This window comes from Ischnura elegans, chromosome 9 (genome assembly GCF_921293095.1).
Source record: "Ischnura elegans chromosome 9, ioIscEleg1.1, whole genome shotgun sequence".
Taxonomy (NCBI): domain Eukaryota; kingdom Metazoa; phylum Arthropoda; class Insecta; order Odonata; family Coenagrionidae; genus Ischnura; species Ischnura elegans.
Window position 1 is genome coordinate 12,896,661 of NC_060254.1, and position 13,339 is coordinate 12,909,999.

Here is a 13,339-nt window from a genome sequence, read left to right on the forward strand (position 1 = left end):
TTTGCAGTATTTCTTGATTGTTAGCGATATATTATAGAAAATTTTGCATTAGCAAAGAAGGCGTTCATGAACAGGAAGGAGCTTCTGAGAGGATCGTTATGTAAGAGTTTAAAGAAAAGGTTAGTGAAGAGTTTGATTTGGAGTGTAGCGCTTTACGGTGCGGTAACGTGGACATTGAGGAAAGAAGACGAGAGAAGATTGGAGGCATTCGAGATGTGGGTATGGAGAAGAATGGAGAGGGTGAAATGGACGGAGAGGAAAAGGAACGACGAAGTGCTGGATATGGTTGGCGAGGAGAGGCAGCTTTTAGATGAGGTACGGAGGAGACAGAATATATGGATGGAGCGAATACTTAGCGGGGAGGGGATGTTGAAAATGGTGTTGGAGGGTAGAATGTTAGGGAAACGAGGGAGGGGAAGGAAAAGAATAGGATTTTTAGATAGATTGAAAGGGATTAGGCCTTACAGTGAATTGAAGAAGGTAGCTCTGGAATGAAAGGGAGGCTCCCAGATTACTTCTTTAGTACTCCATGGAAACCTACACGGAAAAAAAAGATTTGATTAAAACTATCGAACTGGTGTGATAGGGAGTATTTTTGTTAAATATACTTAAACTTTGATGCAAATTATTAAGCACTTGATTTATTTTACCAAACGCTAGCGTGAGCTCTTGATATATTTCATCAAACATTTTGGTATTGCATAATTTGGTCAATTGTACGGAAGAGTTTGGTAAAAATAACCGAATTAATTCAATACGATTCTGAGTTTGATAACTTTTATCGAAGTTATGATTAATTTTACGAAGGTGATTGCTTGTTTGGTAAAAATTATCAAACTCTACATTGCTATGCAAATTTGGTTTGATAGAATTTACCAAATGTTTCGTAATCTATCGAACGGTCTATCGTTCCTCTTATTTTTTTACCAATACACATTTGCAGTTGAAAGATTCTTAAACAGGCCTTACATAAAAGATAAGTTGGTAGAAATGATTTTGTTTTCATTATTTGTGATGGCGATAACGTTTTAATTTTGTGTACGTTCATTTTTCTGTTTTTTTCCTGCTTTAAATTGCAATACTACCCGTTAGCTGGTGCATCAAAGACATTGATTGAATCGCATATTATCATAGATATTAAAGCTGTAAGGAGATGTTTGTGTATTTCGACACATTAAAATTTTAATTAGAGGTATTCCTGAGGTATAATCATTCGCGATCATGTTTAATAACATGTGATAAAAGCGGTGATACTAGACCCAATCCATGCTAAGGATATCACCCAGCACGTTAAAGCCATCTCTATATCGATGTAATAAGCCCACAAATAAATTTTTCTTGCGCATCTGCACTAGATATTCATATGGAGTAACTACGTAATGCAATTGTGCGCATCAAGTATTCCTCTTAAGCATACAAAAGGAAACTGTAGTCACACCTTATTCACATTTCAAAACAAAGGGTAAATACTTACAATAATAATATATTATAGCGTTTAAGTTTGTTATTATTGTGACAACCGATTTAGACTAGTTGTTAGAATCCGTTGCTACCACGCGGAAGGCCCACGTTCAATGCTTCATGCAGGCTCGTTATTTTTCCACTTTTTTTTGTATTTTTTTGCAGAAACTTACGCCAAACTCCTAATTTTATTATTTTCAATCATAATATTGTTTTCTGGGTTGAAAATCTTTCACATACGCACGCTACGTCGATTTTATTACCCTTTCGATTTTGATAGTTTTTATCGAACTGCTGTAGCCATTTCGGTAACAATTACCAAATCAGTTTGATAGAATTTATCAAACTGGTTTGGTAATAATTACTGAATTTTTCAATGTTCCATATGAACCCAAAAGTTTGATAAATTTCATCAGAATTCGATAGTTCTAACTAAACTTTTTTTTCCGTGTACCATAATCGGTAGAATACTGTAATAATAATAATACACAATAAACAATTTTCTTGAATTTTGCTTAACATTAGCGTAGGCAAGACCGAAGTAAACGGGCGGATGAGTTTTAAAGTCATTCACGGCACGGATTATAAAAATACAACGATAGTTGGCACATCGTGATTCCACATTTTGAATATGTACCATTAATTACAATGATATACTGCTGATGGATTTTCTGCTTTAGCGATGTATCGGTACTATTGAATAACTAGATAAAAACGATGAAAAAAACCTCAATCTTTTCTAATTCAAGAGCGAAGATTCGATTTCATATCGCCCGTAAGGCCACAGTGCTCCACGTCACTTTATCATTAAATCAATAATATTAAAAAACAAAAACATATCGTTTCATAGTGCAGAGTGCATTTAAATCGATTTAGGCGATTTTTGTCATTATTTGTGTTGATATATATATTTCATTTTGTGTGACTTGATAAAAAAAAATTATTTAGCCTCTAGGGGCCGCAAGAAATTTGTAAGCGGGCTGCAAACGTTCCTAGGGCTCTTTTGCTTGGGGTTTGAAGACCTTTGTACCAAAGGAAATAACTATCATTTTAAAAATGGTTTCTCTGCAGGTGCTGATTATATAACTTGGATATCTTACAATACAACGTAATTACGAAATGGAAAAAAAACTACTGCATCGGCTAGATCAAGTATTTCCGTAACTCTATCTCCTTTTGCTCTTCTCCATCGTACAATTAAACGTCCAACCTATTCATTTATACCCACGCAAAATTCTTCAACGGTCGCTCATCTCACACCAATCCCCACAGCCACGAATAATTTCCTCCTTTGCATAACATGATCAAATGTCATATCGCGTTGTTCAGCGAGTTTCGCGAGCCACCAGGTAATTTAACAATGATTCTCAATTATTACTCCAATCAGATAAAAAGAAAAGTAGCTCGTTACGTTGTGCACTTAAAACTTTATTTCTGACAATGGTTTCATTCCTAAAGAAGGCTATGCATTTTACGCACTGAGTAGGGCCAGTCTCTATGACTGAAAAATATACTAAAACATTCAATAATATGGCGCACTTTATGCTACGTGGCGCGCGATTTTCTAATGTACCTAAATATATTTTTCCGTTAAGTAAATTACTTGGAAAATCTTGGATTCAGCACCCAAAAAAATTGTGATCAATCCCGTAAGAATCTTATTACTGTACTGCTAATACAATAACTATGCTAAAATTTAATTCAAACTCCATTAATTATGCTTATAAAACACGTTAAATATGAATTTTAGCAGAAAATCTCTTCCTCGGAGAATTATAGCCCAAAATTGTTTTAGCTCTCTTCGCAATTTTATGTAACAGTTTTGCACTCCCAAACATAAAATTGAAATCAGTTAGAGAATCTTAAAAAGAAGTATAGTGGACTCAATATAACATCATAAACAAAATTTCTGAAGTCGTATTACCAGAATTTCATTTGCAAGGAAATAAGACAAAACGCCGTTGATCATTTAAATTGAGCAACGGATTAAATATAGGGCCATTAACGGCAGCCTCGCGGTTCAGCTCGGAAGAGAATTGGATTTGAGAGAAGGAGCTGGGGCCCTCCTTCCAATTTTCTTATTAGTAGCACGTGTATATATATAAAGGCGCCAGGCGCCCTGAATCACGCGACACTGAGTTGTTTAATTAAGTCGATAAGGAAGACCAATTGGAAGGTCCAGGGATTGCCCCGATGTTTAATTTTAATGAAAGACAGCAGGGAGCAAAATTAAAACCTCGCGCGGCCTAAAAAGCCAGGCGAGGAAACTTGGATCACCGCCGTAATTGGCAAAAAAATATACACTCCGACGGAATCGCACCGCTATACTTTCTTCATTTCATTCCCCTACCTCCCACTCCTTATAAACCGGACTCCCCTGCCTTGGTCTCTGGCCGTACCAACACCAACTGGTGAAAAGTTCATATCGCTGTCTGCAGTCTTCTCTTCCTCCGAATACTTCTTTTAGCTTTACACCCAAAGGGTCCATTTCTTCCAGCTCTATCAAATCTTGCCACCTATCGCCATCATAACTGAAAATATACTTTTCCGACTACTTATAAATCTTACATAATAGTATTTATGTCATATATTAAATGAAATGTACGGTTATCCGACGTCGCACGAACCTCGAACTTTTTAAATAATTTTTTTCTCATTAATTCGCACATTTTGAAACCACAAATTCATTAATCGGCATATTTTTAGATATAAGCGCCGCACTACCCTCCCGTGCACCCGAGTATTTTACAGACGAATATTCTTTGAATACAAGATAATAACTTCACTCCATATTGCAATGGTCTGTGGCTGAAATAAATTTCGATAAAATTTTACGTGTTGAAGGATTGGTAGGTTTTACGGAATAGATGAATATAATGGTGGGCATGTTTACTTAGAGACCGCAAGAACTGAAAAAACTGCTACTTTGGCCGTATCAACAACAAGTGGTATTGTTCACAACAAAGTTCGCATTGCTTCATCCTGTACATTATCTATCCGAGTCGACCTTATAGCTTTCCAATCACAGGGTCCATTTCTTACTGCTATATCAACTCTTGCCACCTGTCGCCATCATTACTGAGCATTTAATTTCCTTAATACTTATTATTCTTATAGTCATAACTTCTAGTAGTTATATTCTTGTGTCTAGTCTATTCCTTCTGTTGGTGGGTTGTTGAGGTGATCTGCCCCATTCCTATAGCTCTATCAACTCTTGCCACCTATCACCGTAATAACTGAATGCTTATTTTCCCGATTTGTTATAATATCCAAAATTTATATTAGTTATATTCTTGTGTCCTTGCCTATACCTTCAGTTGGTAAATGGTGACCTGCCACAATGTCATCAAATGGCTTCTCTTGTAGATACCAGCAAAAGGGATATTTCTATTTATAAATGCCCGCCGAAGTATTCATAAATCTAAGCATCCTGGTAGCGTAGCTGGTAGAGCAATCGTACAGTAATCGGATGGTTCTGGTTTTAGTACCTATCAGTCCGCATTTTTACCCTCGGATTTCGGGCTTTTTCCATCTTACTTCGCACCGTTGTCCACGTCCTTTTTCTGTTAAGCGTTCTCATTCCTTTATTTACTTTTCTCTACACTTATTAGTATATTATTCTTATAGAATACTTTTAACTAAATATTTCATTTACTTCATGATACTTGGGGCCTCCTCTACTTGGTCTTCCTGATCAATCTTAACACTGAAGTTTTCACAGCCTACGTGTATATTCTTACTGCTGCTGATATCCCAACCAACATTGAAAATCTAAAGCATCCGAAAAATGTCTTTCTTACCTATCTCTGCCCCCCTCCCCGAGTAGTTTTTGTCCTTAGTAGTATTCCCTAGACCACCACTTGGGGCCACTATATTCCTCGCTCCGCCGGGAATTGGGAATATTACGAGCGCCCATTCTCATACAACCAGACGGACCAACGGAGGAGCTAACATGTACCAAGGCGATAAAAATATCCCTCCAAACTTTTGTTACTACATTTGTGCCCCACAATCCGCACAACCTCAACCCCTTCTTTCTCCACCTCTGAGTTCATATGCCGGGCGAGAGTCATACATTTATATTAGCAAACTCACCAAGATTTTCTTTAGCCTGAATCACGCGATACGAAATTTTATCTATGGGACTATTTTTTCATCGCGCAGTTCACTAACTATTACCATGTAACCTTCAATTAATTACATGCGTATTTGATCGTTCGATTTTAAACATTTAAATAGGTCCTAGGTATCGCAGAATTATTATAAGCTTTTAGAGTTTTGTTAATTTACAACTTGTTTTAAATTTATCATCGGATATAATAATTTTAATAAAAAAGAATAAGCCTATGTATTGTTTCTTAGGATTCCGCAGGGAGGAGATATCTTTTCATGCTTAAAGTCTTACACTGTTTTGCTGGCTTTTCATGACTAAGGTTTTTTTTCGAAAACAGTTGGAACATAGGCAAAACCAACAGAACTCTAAACTTCCCCATTGGTGGTCAATAGGAGTATTCAGCATAATCGGGTAGCACATATTCATTTGTGGAATTTTTTTTTGAGTGTGAAGTAATCATTCGTTTACTCGACTAATACTGGTAAGCTCTGGCTCGCGCCTTGGGTTGGCAACATTCGGTCGTATGCGGCCCCCAAAATGATTGTTTAGCTGGAGAAACTGCTCTATATTAAGTAGTAAAACATATCCGGTTATTATCACAGTATTCTACCGATTAAGGTAGGTTTCCATGGAGTATTCAGGAAGTGATCTGGGAGCCTCCCTTTCTTTCCAGCTTTGCCTTCTTTAATTCACTGTAAGGCCTACTCCCTTTCAATCTATCTAAAAATCCTATTATTTTCCTTCCCCTCCCTCGTTTCCCTGACATTCTACCATCTATATCATAAAAATTCAAAATAACGCAAATGTTATGAAATTCATAGCATTTATTATTAAATAAGTTCATGATAAAATACCAGCATATTCTGAAAGAGGTAATTTTGTTATGCTAGCAGTGAAAGGTAAGAGATTTTTATGTTTTCATTCATACATCTACATCGGCTTATTTCCTGGGTATTAGTTCCAAAACATGATAACCTAAGGAGGAGCGCATGTATCTTCCTGAGGGTTCTATATTAGTCTACTCTTTTGTTTCTGTGGTTAGCGTCACAATTCATTTAATTTTCATCGACAGGAGGGAACCTCCCCTTTGATTTCACGACCCGAGGAACAGGGTGAAAAGCTAAGAACTTATTTCTCCAGAAAATGATCAACGGGATCTGATCTGCTTCCAATTTGACGGTGCTGATTGCTAAGTATTGAAAGATATGGGGGGGTAAAGATTGGTGGAGGATTTCAGGTGGAACGTGAATGAGGGTTGCATTGATTGTTAGGCTGATAAAACCAGAGCAGACATTCTGATTGGATGTGGCGATGCTTTCATTGAAATTTTGAATCTCGTATTCATTTACCGCTTCGCGTACCACTTTCCCGGGTGCCATACTTCTTTGCAACCACACGGCTGAGTTTCCAATTTATACCGCACCCAAACATTGGCAGCACCACCTCTTTCTCATAATGTGAATGCACGTGCAGACGCGGACAAAACAAAAGAAGAACACGGACAGGCATCGGCGATGATGATGATGGTGTATGTGTCTGCAAATGGACGGATGATCGCGTATGTTTTTTTTTAGATCGCGGAAAGCGGAAGTCTGTCTGGTCGTACCCTCGCAAGTAGCCCATCCAACTCTCGCTTTCATATCTCATAGATATCCCACATGCTTTCCACAGCCTTCCCGGCGTCTCGTCCCGTCTTTCTCCCTCTCCTTCCATTGTGAGCCGAACTCAATTTCCAAGCTCGTCATACGACGCTGCCTCGCCTCCCCTCTTTTGTTAAACTTGTTAATTACCGGGATGCCACGACTCTCTCATGCCCAGCCTTTCTTCTAGGTCCCGCCGTTCGCGAATCACCCGACCTCGGCCGCCTCATAATCCTCCTCCCACCAAAGCGGACGGCGTAAGCGTGGTAGCCCTCTCGGGGATGGACTTCCCAGTTTTTTTTAAATCCATTTCTTTTCATTTATTGGAGCTGGGAGGAAAAAAAGATTTATTCCCCGCTATCCTTCCCACATCACCGCCGTTCACCTCTAAACAACTTCTCTCCAATTGGTTAATTAGACCACTCATTTAGGGGAAGAGGGAAGGGAGAGAGAGAGGAAGAAATTAATGATGGAGAAAAGGGAGGCAGTATATGAGGAAGAACGGATATAAAAAAAGAATTTAAAAAAGATGATAAAGGAAATTCAAAGGAAAAATAAATCCCACGGTGAGCCGCAGGGCTCGCGATGGCCATTTTTACGTCAAGCGGGTGGTATGAAAAGAAGGAATGCTGATGACGAGCGAAAGCGGGGTTGGGTGTGGTTGTGAGGGTGCAAGGGTAAGGAAATGGGGGAAGAGTGTGTCAGGTAGGGGGTGCGGGTTGTTTTCCGCGAAGGGGAGACGAGGTGCCACTCACAAGAGTGTCGATCAATCAATTTTTTTCTTGTGTTCTCACTCCCATTCATTCATTCATTCCCCCCACCTCCTCTACCGTGCAGAAGAAAGGGATAAAACAGAATTTGAAAAAAAAAATTATCCCTTTTTCCCACTTTCTTTATTCCGCCCTTTCCCCCTTGGGCACACACTAATTAACGCTTTTAAAGTGCTGTCAAAACGGCAACAAAAGAATCGAGACTGCCTTAATGCGAGTGTCCGCGCATATTCCGTGTGCAGAGCGATTGATTATCTCAATTGAATGCTTTAATGAGGAGAGAGAGAAAGAGAGATACAGACAGAGTGAGAGCGTGTAGCACGATGGCGGGAAATATGTCTCTTTAGGTTCGGCGCGCGAGATAAAAAAAACACTACATAACGGGGTGTACATCCATACGCTAACGATGGGCCTAGCCGTTTTGGCGCGCAGCCAAAGTTGCGACCGCCGAGAACGATTCGGGCGGGGCGCATTAAACAAATATTCCTTTACTCGTATTACGCGAGCGTTATCATTAGTGCCGCTTGGTTGCATAATCGGCTCAGACCGCGAAAGGATCGTAATGAATTATAACGACCCGCTAAATAAGGGTTTAAAGTAACTAAAGGGTAATGATCAATGGAATAGTCTCTCCCTTAGATGCGAGAGCCCTTAAAACGAGTTTTAAAGGTTTGCCACTCTATCATTGGAAAAAGTTTGAAGTATATAGGATCTATATAAATATCGGAGAGCATTTAAGATGCCATTGTATTCACTATTTTTTCTAGGCTAGGGAAAAACGGTTACTTTAAATACTATTTAGTAGTACATAAATGACGCTCTGTTAGTATAATACCCGAGATCAGGTCACTTTTGTAGCTAACTAAATAACCCGATAAATAAGGGTTTTAAGTAACTAAAAGGTAAGAATGGCCAATTGAATAGTTACCTTTTTGGCTTCGAGAACCCTACAAACAAGTTCTTTAAGGTTTCCCGATTTTCCATAGGAAGAAGTTTGAAAAATATACCTAGGTTCTATATAATTATCAGAGAAAAGTAACGATGCTATTTTATCATAAGCTTGCTTCAAATAGTTATTTAAGAATATTTATTGTACATAAATGTTTAAGGAGTACCTAAGTGGCGCTCGATTTCCAGAATGCCTGAGCAATGTGGGTTCTGGCTCAGGATTAGTAGTTAGATTACTTATGGGGAAATTAGGAATTTGATTGCGCATTCCATGCAGTCATGAGTCTATATTCAGAGACCGAGCAAACAGTTACCCTAGTTATGGAAAGGGTCTCTATATTCCGTTAAAAATGAATGCTAATTTATATGTAAATACTTTATTTTATCTTCAAGCGTATCTAATTTAATGCACTTGCGTAACTGCCGAAGCCAAGTATTTATCATTTATGGTGAACAGCAAAAATTTTATCTCCATAAAAAAAAATGCTAAACTTAGACAAAATAATTCTTGGTGGAAAGACAGAATAATTTTTGAAAACATTTCTCAGACATTTCGACTACTTCAGAACTTACTGAAACATATATAATACTCCAGGTCAGGGAACACAACTACAATAATTCACGCAACAGATGGCATTTGGGTTTAGTTAAATGTAGGCTCATGGTATGATTGGTATTTTATCAGTGTGGGAAATGATTGAAAAGAATTCCGTATCCTTCGGAATCTTTCGTTTCAATCTGTAAGAGGCCTACTCCAATCTCTGTTCATTCCCGGGAAAACAACTCCAATAAACGGCTGCCATTACCTCTTCCGTCATGGCTAGCGTTGTAAAATAGAACGACGCTTATCCCGAGCAAATTACCGGGAGAATATTAAACAGGCTATGTGCGCCTACTGACGAAAATTATAGCCCTCCTAGAGGGACCAATTATGGGTACTACACGGTCACGGAACCTTTCCTACTCCACTCAAGATGAAAGAAATAGCAATTCCCTTCCAAATGAGGGCCTTCCGTTTTTCACCCCATCCCTCGCGGGCGCGTACGCCCAGGGGCTAAGGCCCTACCAACGACCCCTTAAGCTACCGTCATCCCACTTCGATAGATAACCTTTATGAAATGATGACGAGTCTGTGAGATTGGAAACGAAGACTGGTACTTTCTCATAGTCTATGCCTTGCCTTGAAGCACTGCCTTGAAATGGGGTTGAGAAAATTATCATACCTCAGTAGTATATCTAATGTGGATCGGTTCAGTTGAAAATAGTTTATTTCGGAAATAACATTTGTTGACATAATATAACAAATACATACATATTCGGAGCTGTTTAGACTGGCGCCACTTCAGTATTACCGGGGTTGGACACTGGTACGGGAATGGTAACGGCACGACATTCATCCAAGGGCAGCGAGAAACCCGTAAAACATCCGTCAGGCCACCAAAGTACAAACCACCAGTATATATAAAAAATATAAAATATCAGGGATGTACTATATCGATAGTAACAATGTATTAAATTTAGAATATGCTACAAGAATAAGTCGAATCTAGTGAATATAAATACATTAATAGATAAATTAATATATATAACCAATCGTGTGTAAATAGATAATCTTTTGTGGGATGACTGCCAGCTGTATTTTTGAGAGTTGTGTCACGAGGTAAATCGGGAGGCTTCTCCGAGATTTCAGCGTTCAGTCTCCTTCCCCCACCGCTCACCCTCTTCCCTACCGCTACCTCTTATGAAAAAAGTGCAAATATATGAAAACGTTTCAGATGACATCCTCATATACCTATGCCTTAAAATTGTCTGGGCATTTCTCTAGTAGCAAACACAGATGGTGATATTTCCCACATTTGTTGCACTTGATTTATGGGATGAGAACTGAATTCACAATTACTTTACGTACCAATCAGCAACCACTTACATACTGTCGACATGTCATCACTTTCATTATCAATATCGTACAACATTGTAAAAATGTTACAGCTAACCAAATAACCTTTGTATTTGACGCCACAAAGTAGAATACTCGCTCGTGGTCGAGGCTGTGGGAAATATACGTGAGTAAACTTCTTTACTATGCGATACTACCTCCACCACCACCTGTACCTTTATCTCCACCTTCACCTCTACCTCCTCGCTATGCTAGTACCCTAATGCATTTTTGGTGACCGTTTCGTGCACCTGAGTATATTGTAAGTAAGTGTTCAGTAAATAAAAGATACCTTATAACTTCTAGATTGCAAAGTTCTTTGTCTCCAGAAAACTTTGAGAAATTTTTACATAATCAAAGAAATGCTTTCTTTTGAGGTAGAGAGGATTACAGAGGTACTGAAGAACTGAAAAAGCTGTTAATTTAAATTTTATAATCATAGAAAACGCTCAAGGAAATGCTTTCTTCCACTTTATCAAAAGGGGAACTTGTAACTGATTTTTTCATAGTGAATTTCATCTTTGGTGTACACAACTTTGCACCGTGTGCGCGACTGCGAATGAAGTTACTTGTTTCATGCAGAGCATTGGAAATGCTGCATCAACTTCTAGCCTTCCGAGCCTGCGACAATTAAATCCAGGGAATATATATTCCCAAAACCTCCGAGCTCTGCTCAGTATAAATCCAGCGGAACTTTACGATTCTTAGCCATACTCTTCTATCCTATAAATGATCATCAAAACAATGAACAATAAATTATTTTAGGGCTACTATTTAGTTGCTTATGGAGAGAATAGCTATCATTTATGGAGATAAATATTTATTTCTTTAAGAAACTATGTCAATGTTTGTTACCATACCTCACCTAGTCATGGATGTTCTTGCATATAGTCTGAAAATCCGAAAAAGTTACCGACGATCACAAATCTTAGATGCATACAATTATCGCGTACATCTATTCTCCATACTTGGAGGTTCATGCAATGAAAATTATGCAAGAAACGCTGCGACAATTGCTAGCATTCCGGCGTAGCGATTGCTAAGTTCAGGGAAAATATGTTCTCAAAACCTCCGTGTTCTGCCCAACTCGAGTCTGGAAGGCTTTTCTGTTCCTCAATCCTACTTTCCCCCGCATTGTTCCATATCCCACCTTCGCCTCCTGCACGGATGGTCCTTTTTCGTGAGGGGGGGGATTCCGGAGAAATACTCCCGCGAGGGACTTAAGATGCTGGATGGGGAATAAGAGAGAGAGAAAATCCCCACCCTACCCCAGCCTCTATCGACGTCTACCAGGCAGCAGTCCCACGCGGGGCCCATGACGCAGCCTTGGGCCCATTTATCTGGCTTCGCATCCGAGCGCCGATATGTCTTCACCCGCCGGGATTCCCATTCCATCGCTAGTGCGGCCCAAGGAGGAGGGGCCCCGGGGGTTACAGGAGACGTTAAGGGGACGAAGCGAAGAGCATAGGTAAGAGAGGGTGGGCGAGTGTAGACAGCCTTGATCCGAAACCATGTGCATATTCGTGGACGAAGCTAGGGATAGCCTCCAGTGAAACGTGAGTCCTCGACTAGGAAATCGCTGAACTAAACATAATTTTTGGATTTTATTCAGTGAGAGTATTTATAGAAAAAATCTATGACTTAAATTTAGGGAATAAAATAATAATTTATACCAGGAAAGTGCGACGGCAAAGTGGGTGAAATTTGCTGATTCTCCCTCGCTAGACCCCATTCGGAATATGCTTCCTGTGTTTGGGGTCATTATGACATAGGCTTAAAAATTGAGTTAGAATGCGTACAGAGAAGAGAAGTCAGGATGTTATTTATATTTCCTTGAATAAAAAGTATTTTAAAATTTAATAGTCACAGAAAGTTAAATTTTAGCCTAAAAATGGCAAAGACCTTTCACGCAATTCATTTTAAAATGTGTCTCTTAGCGTAGTCTCACCATTAAACACGCCTGTAGAAAGTACCGAACGAAATTGCAGCTCAGGGTGTGTGCATAACTGTGGAGTTTGGATGCGTGATGGATCGTTGGGTCAATAAATTGTCACGGTGATGCACGGCGCAACGCCCAACACTTATACGGTGGATGAAGACTACTCTAACTAATAAGAATTCACTCAGGAAATAACTAACGCCTGATTATTAACTGCTATCATATTTGGAAGAGGCGACCGACAGATTTGGTCATTTGCGCAATGAAAAAAGAAGAGGTAAGAAGAATGAAGAGAAACCCGGCGTCACTATCAGTTTGCTTTTAACGAAAAGGGCTATGAGGACAGCGGCTAGAAGTTCCATCTAACGGACTGAATGCTGCAGTTGAAGTTACCCCAACAAAGTACTCGGAAGGCAACGGTAAGTCCAAAAATAATATCTTCCAAAGCCAGAATTTGAACCCGGAACCAATTGGTGAGAAGCAAATACTTTTACACATCACTTCATCCCATTTTACGGCTAGTCATTAATG